Raw genomic sequence first — 8391 nt, 5'->3', positions numbered from 1 at the left:
ATGCAAATGAACAGGTAATACTTTAAAATTTCCTTCATTTCACATCCTAATTAAAAATCATAAAGACGAGCAAACGATTTGTTTTCAGCAGGAAAAATAACACTTATAATGAGATTTTAAAGGAAATCCATTTCTATGCAAAGAATACTAAAAACTGCATGTAACAATTCAAGGTATTTTTCAGCTCAAAAACATTTTCTTTCAAAATTGAAACATAACATACTCAAATACTTCTTTACTTGAAGAAATCATGGGAAATATAACATAATGCTCTCAGTTACCAATAGATACCCAGTAATTACAATGCAAATGATGAGATGATACTTTGAAATTACCTTCATTTCACAGCCTAATTAAAAAAATTAAGACGAGCAAACAATATTCTAATCCCAGATTTGTATTGAGCATGAAAAAAGAAACTTATAATAAGGTTTTGAAGGAAATCTATTTTTCTTAAAAAAATATGAAAAATTGTAGGCAATAGTTCAGGGCATTTTTCAGCTCAAAAAACTTTTTGTTTCAAAATTGAAACATAACATATTGAAACACGTTCATACTTGCAATAATTCTGGGAAATATATTGTAATGCTCTCAGTTACCTATAGATACCCACTAAATACAATGAAAATGGTCAGATGATACTTTAAAGTTGCCTTCATTTCGCAGCCTAATTAAAAATCATAAAGACAAGCAAACGATATATTAAACCTAGATTTGTTTTCAGCATGAAAAATAATACTTATAATTAGATTCTGAAGGAAATCTCTTTTCTGAGAAAAATACTAGAAATTACAGGTAATAGTTCAGGGTATCTTTCAGTTCAAAAACTTTATTTCAAAATTGAAACATTACATATTCAAACACTTCTATACTTGAAGTAATCATGAAAAAAATTATAATGCTCTCAGTTACCGATAGATACCCAGTAAATATGATGCAAATCAACAGATAATACTTTAAAACTGCATTCGTTCCACAGCCTTATCAAAAAATTATAAATATAAGCAAACAATATATCAAACATATTTGTATTCAATATCAAAAATAATATTTACAGTGAGGTTTTGAAGGAAATTTATTTTTCTGAAAAATAACAAAAGTTACTGGTGATAGTTCAAGGCATTTTTCAGCTCAAAAAACTTTTTGTTTCAAACTGAAACATAACATACTTAAACACTTCTATCCTTGAAGTAATCATGGAAATTATATCATAATGCTCTAAGTTACCGACAGATACCCAGTAAATACAATACAACTGATCAGATAATACTTAAAAGTTGCCTTCATTTCATAGCCTAATACAAAACCATGAAGACAATCAAATGATACATTAAACCCAGATTTGTATCCAGCATGAAAAATAATGAGGTTTTGAAGGAAATGTATTTTTCTGAGAAAAATACCAAAAACTGTAGGGTATTTTTGAGCTCGACAATATGTTTCAAAAGTGAAACATAACATATTCAAACACCTCCATACTTGAAGTAATCATAGGAAATATTTAAAACTCTCAGTTACTGATAGATAACAATAAATACACTGGAAATGATCAGATGATAATCTAAAATTGCCTTCATTTCAAAGCCTAATTAAAAATCACAAAGATGACAAAACGATATATTAAACCCATATTCCTTTTTAGCGTTGAAAATAATACTTATAATGGGGTTTGGAGGAAATCTATTTTTCTGAGAAAATACCAATAATTGCAGGGTACTTTTCATCTCAAAAAACTTTTTCTTTCAAAAATGAAACAGCATATTGAAACACTTCCATACTTGCAGAAATCATGGAAAACACATCATAATGATCTCAGTTACTGGTAGATACCCAGTAAATACAATGCAAATGATCACATGATACTTTTTAAAATTGCATTAATTTTACATACTTAATTAAAGATCACAAAGACGAGCAAATGTTATGTTAAACCCAGATTTATTTTCACTAAGAAATACAGTACAATTAGGTTTTGAAGGAAATCTATTTTTCTGAGAAAAATATAGGGAATTTTTCTGCTCAAAAAACTTTGTTTCAAAATTGAAACATAATACATTTAAACACTTCTACATTTAACGTAATCATGGAAAATATATCATAATTCTTTCAGTTACCGATAGTTATCCAGTAAATACGATGCAAATGATCAGATGATATTTCATAGTTGCTTTCAATTTACAGCCTAATTAAATATGATAAAGATGAGCAAACAATATATCAAACCCAGATTTGTATTCAGCTTGAAAAATAATACTTAGGATGAGGTTCTGATGGAAATCTATTTTTCTAGAAAAATACCAAAAATTTCACTTAACAGTTCAGGGTATTTTTCATCTCAAAAAACTTTTTTTTTTTTCAAAATCCAAACAAAACATTTTCAAGCACTTCTATACTTGAAGTAATCATGGAAAATATATCTCAAAGCTCTCATTTACTGATAGATACCCAGTAAATATGAAACATGTGATCATATGAAACTTTGAGTGCCTTCAATTTACAGCCTATTTAAACATTAAAAAGATGAGCAAACAATATATTAAACTCAGATTTGTATTCACCATGAAAAATAATAATTATTAAAAAGTTTTGAAGGAAATCTATTTTTCTTAGAAAAACACAAAAAATTGCAGGTTATTTTATCAGCTGAAAAAACTTTTTGTTACAAAATTGAAACATAAGACATTGATAGCCGTCCATAATTGCAATAATCATGGAAAACATATCATAATGGTTTCAGTTACCAATAGATACCCAGTACATAAAATAGAAATGGTTAGATGATACTTTAGAACTTTATAAATACCCTCATTCAACAGCCTAATTAAAAATAATAAAGACGAGCAAAGGATATCTTAACCCCATATTTGCAATGAGCATGAAAAATAAAACTTATAATTGCTAGTAATAGTTCAGGGCATTTTTCAGCTCAAAAAACTTTTTGTTTCAAAATTGAAACATGACAGATTGAAACACATCCATACAAGCAGTAACCATGGGAAAGGTATTATAAAGCTCTCAGTTGCCAATAGATACCCAGTAAATGCAAAGGAAATGGTCAGGTGATACTTTGAAATTTGCGTTCATTTCACAGCTTAATTAAAAATCATGATGAGCAAATGGTATATCAAACCCATAATTCTTTTCAGCATGAAAAATAATACTTATAATGAGGTTCAGAAGGAAATATATCTTTTGAAAAAAATACCAAAAATTACAAGTAATAGTTCAGGGTATTTTTCAGCTCAAAAAACTTATTTCAAAATTGAAACTTAGCATATTCAATCACTTCTATGCTTGAAACAATCCAACAAAAATATATCATAATGCTCTCAGTTTTATATATGTTTGTGTATATATATATATCCCTGGGGATAGGGGAGAAAGAATACTTCCCACGTATTCCCTGCGTGTCGTAGAAGGCGACTAAAAGGGGAGGGAGCGGGTGGCTGGAAATCCTCCCCTTGTTTTTTTTTAATTTTCCAAAAGAAGGAACAGAAAAGGGGGTCAGGTGAGGATATTCCCTCTAAGGCCCAGTTCTCTGTTCTTAACGCTACCTCGCTAACGCGGGAAATGGCAAATAGTATGAAAAAAAAAAAAAAAAAAAAAATATATATATATATATATATATATATATACATATATATATATATATATATATATATATATATATATATATATATATATATATATATATATATATATATATATAATATTTTTATTTTGCTTTGTTGGTGTATCCCGTGTTAGCGAGGTAGCTCAAGGAAACAGACGAAAGAATGGCCCAACCCACCCACATACACATATATATACATACACATCCACACACGCAAATATACATACCTATACGTCTCAACGTATACATATATATACACCCACAGACATATACATATATACACATGTACACAATTCATACTGGCTGCCTTTTTCATTCCCATCGCCACACCGCCACACATGAAATTTAAAAAACCCCTCCCCCCTCATGTGTGCAAGGTAGCTCTAGGAAAGACAGCAAAGGCCACATTTGTTCACACTCAGTCTCTAGCTGTCATGTAATAATGCACCGAAACCACAGCTCCCTTTCTACATCCAGGCCCCACAGAACTTTCCATGGTTTAACCCAGACACTTCACATGCCCTGATTGAATCCATTGACAGCACGTCGACCCCGGTATACCACATCATTCCAATTCACTCTATTCCTTCAATGCTTTTCACCCTCCTGCATGTTCAGGCCCCGATCACTCAAAATCTTTCACTCCATCTTTCCACCTCCAATTTGGTCTCCCACTTCTCCTCATTCCCTCCACCTCTGACACATATATCCTCTTGGTCAATCTTTCCTCACTCATTCTCTCCATGTGACCAAACCATTTCAACACACCCTCTTCTGCTTTCTCAACCACAATCTTTTTATTACCATACATCTCTCTTACCCTATTATTACTTACTCGATCGAGCCATCTCACACCACATATTGTCCTCAAGCATCTCATTTCCAGCACATCCATCCTCCTCTAAACAACTAGTATCTATAGCCCACGCCTCACAACCATATAACATTGTTGGAACCACTATTCCTTCAAACTTACCCATTTTTGCTTTCCGAGATAATGTTCTCGACTTCCACATATTCTTCAAGGCTTCCAGAACTTTCACCCCCTCCCCCACCCTATGATTCACTTCCGCTTCCATGGTTCCATCCGCTGCCAAATCCACTCCCAGATATCTAAAGCACTTCACTTCCTCCAGTTTTTCTCCATTCAAACTTACCTTCCAAATGACTTGACCCTCAACCCTACCATACCTAATATCCTTGCTCTTATTCACGTTTACTCTCAGCTTTCTTCTTTCACACACTTTACCAAACTCAGTCACCAGCTTCTGCAGTTTCTCACACGAATCGGCCACCAGCACTGTATCATCAGCGAACATCAACTGACTCACTTCCCAAGCTCTCTCATCCACAACAGATTGCATACTTGCCCCTCTTTCCAAAACTCGTGCATTCACCACCCTAACAACCCCATCCATAAACAAATTAAACAACCACGGAGACATCACACACCCCTGCCGCAAACCTACATTCACTGAGAACCAATAACTTTCCTCTCTTCCTACACATACACATGCCTTACATCCTCGATAAAAACTTTTCACTGTTTCTAACAACTTGCCTCCCACATCATATATTTTTAATACTTCCACAGAGCATCTCTAACAACTCTATCATATACCTTCTCCAGATCCATAAATGCTACATACAAATCCATTTGCTTTTCTAAGTATATATATATATATATATATATATATATATATATATATATATATATATATATATATATATATATATATATATATTGCTTTGTCGCTGTCTCCCGCGTTACCAGGGTAGCACAAGGAAACAGACGAAAGAATGGCCCAACCCACCAACATACACATGTATATACATACACATCCACACACGCAAATATACATACCTATACATCTCAATGTATACATATGTATATATATACACACACAGACATATACATATATACATATGTACATAATTCATACTGTCTGCCTTTATTCATTCCCATCGCCACCCCGCCACACATGAAATAACAACCCCCTCACCAATCATGTGCGCGAGGTAGCGCTAGCAAAAGAGAACAAAGGCCACATTCGTTCACACTCAGTTTCTAGCTGTCATGTAATAATGCACTGAAACCACAGCTCCCTCTCCATATCCAGGCCCCACAGAACTTTCCATGGTTTACCCCTGACGCTTCACATGCCCTGGTTCAATCCATTGACAGCACGTCGACCCCGGTATACCACACCGTTCCAATTCACTCTATTCCTTGCACGTCTTTCACCCTCCTGCATGTTCAGGCCCCGATCACTAAAAATCTCTTTCATTCCATTTTTCCACCTCTAATTTGGTCTCCCACTTCTCGTTCCCTCCACCTCTGACACATATATCCTCTTGGTCAATCTTTCCTCACTCATTCTCTCCATGTGACCAAACCATTTCAAAACACCCTATTCTGCTCTCTCAACCACACTCTTTTTATTACCACACATCTCTCTTACCCTATTATTACTTACTCGATCGAACCACCTCACACCACATATTGTCCTCAAATGTCTTATTTCCAGCACATCTACCCTCCTGCGCACAACTCTATCCATAGCCCACGCCTCGCAACCATATAACATTGTTTGAACCATTGTTCCTTCAAACATACCCATTTTTGCTTTCCGAGATAATGTACTCAACTTTCATACATTCTTCAAGGCTCCCAGAATTTTTCGCCCCCTCCCCCACCCTATGATTCACTTCCGCTTCCATGGTTACATCCGATGCCAAAGCCACTCGCAAGATATCTAAAACACATACATTCTTCAAAGCAAACACCTGATCGACACATCCTCTACCACTTCTGAAACCACACTGCTCTTCCCCAATCTGATGCTCTTTACATGCCTTCACCCTCTCAATCAATACCCTCCCATATAATTTACCAGGAATACTCAACAAACTTATACCTCTGTAATTTGAGGACTCACTCTTATCCCCTTTGCCTTTGTACAATAGCACTATGCAAGCATTCCGCCAATCCTCAGGCACCTCACCATGAATCATACATACATTAAATAACCTTACCAACCAGTCAACAATATAGTCACCCCCTTTTTTTTTTTTAATAAATTCCACTGCAATACCATCCAAACCTGCTGCCTTGCAGGCTTTCATCTTCCGCAAAGCTTTTACTACCTCTTCTCTGTTTACCAAATCATTCTCCCTAACCCTCTCTCTTTGCACATTACCTCGACCAAAACACCCTATATCTGCCACTCTATCATCAAACACATTCAACAAACCTTCAAAATACTCACTCCATCTCCTCACATCATCACTACTTGTTATCACCTCCCCATTAGCCCCCTTCACTGAAGTTCCCATTTGCTCCCTTGTCTTACGCACTTTATTTACCCCCTTCCAAAACACCTTTTTATTCTCACTAGAATTTAATGATACTCTCTCACCCCAACTCTCCTTTGCCCTCTTTTTCACTTGTTGCACCTTTCTCTTGACCTCCTGCCTCTTTCTTTTATACAACTCCCACTCATTTGCATTATTTCCCTACAAAAATCGTCCAAATACCTCTCCCTTCTCTTTCACTAATAATCTTACCTCTTCATCCAACCACTCGCTACCCATTCTGATAAACCCACCTCCCACGCTTCTCATGCCACAAGCATCTTTTGCGCAAGCCATCACTGCTTCCCTAAATACATCCCATTCCTACCCCACTCCCCTTACCTCCTTTGTTCTCACCTTTTTCCATTCTGTACTCAGTCTCTCCAGGTACTTTCTCACACAAGTCTCCTTCCCAAGCTCACTTACTCTCACCACTCTCTTCACCCCAACATTCTCTCTTCTTTTCTGAAAACCCCTACAAATCTTCACCTTCGCCTCCACAAGATAACGATCAGACATCCCTCCAGCTGCACCTCTCAGCACATTAACATCTAAAAGTCTCTTTCGTGCGCCTATCAATTAACACGTAATCCAATAACGCCCTCTGGCCATCTCTCCTACTAACATACGTATACTTATGTACATCTCGCTTTTTAAACCAGGTATTCCCAATCACCAGTCCTTTCTCAGTACACAAATCCACAAGCTCTTCACCATTTCCATTTACAACACTGGACACCCCATGTATACCAATTATTCCCTCAATTGACACATTACTCACTTTTGCATTCAATTCACCCATCACTATAACCCGGTCTTGTGCATCAAAACCACTAACACTCATTCAGCTGCTCCCAAAAGACTTGTCTCTCATGATCTTTCTTGTCATGCCCAGTTTGGTTGAAAGGTTATACTTAAGAATACAAAAACTTCATATGAGGTTTATAGGAGTTAATTACCATAAGTGGTAATTCTAAACGTATGTATACTATTGCCAATAATATAAGTAATAGCTATGGAGAGTTGATGACAAATACCAATATAAACAAAGCCAGCGGGACGATCAGCTGATCCGTGCCACATGTGTGGTGTGGCAGGCATAACATTCTTCCCATAACTACCTCTACTGCCCACTTTACACTAACTGACATTGTTTTAATTAAACCTAATACCTATCCACAAGCTCAACATTAAAAATAACCCATTTTGGGTAGCTTGGCCCTCCAATGATGCGTTTGTCGTGGGTAAAGCGAAATTATGGAATATCTTGTGAAAACGATTTGGATGGACAAAGGCGGACAGGCCCAGCAGGCACGAGAAGACCTATTTCAACAGTATAACTATGCCATATTACCGCTAAGGTTGAAGCTCATTATATCCTCTAATGCGTAAACAACTGTTAATGCTAGTAACACCTACTAGTA

The sequence above is a fragment of the Panulirus ornatus genome, chromosome 20, assembly GCF_036320965.1.
Source record: "Panulirus ornatus isolate Po-2019 chromosome 20, ASM3632096v1, whole genome shotgun sequence".
Lineage (NCBI taxonomy): Eukaryota > Metazoa > Arthropoda > Malacostraca > Decapoda > Palinuridae > Panulirus > Panulirus ornatus.
The sequence above is the reverse complement of the archived record's forward strand: the minus strand, read 5'-3'. Positions refer to the sequence as shown.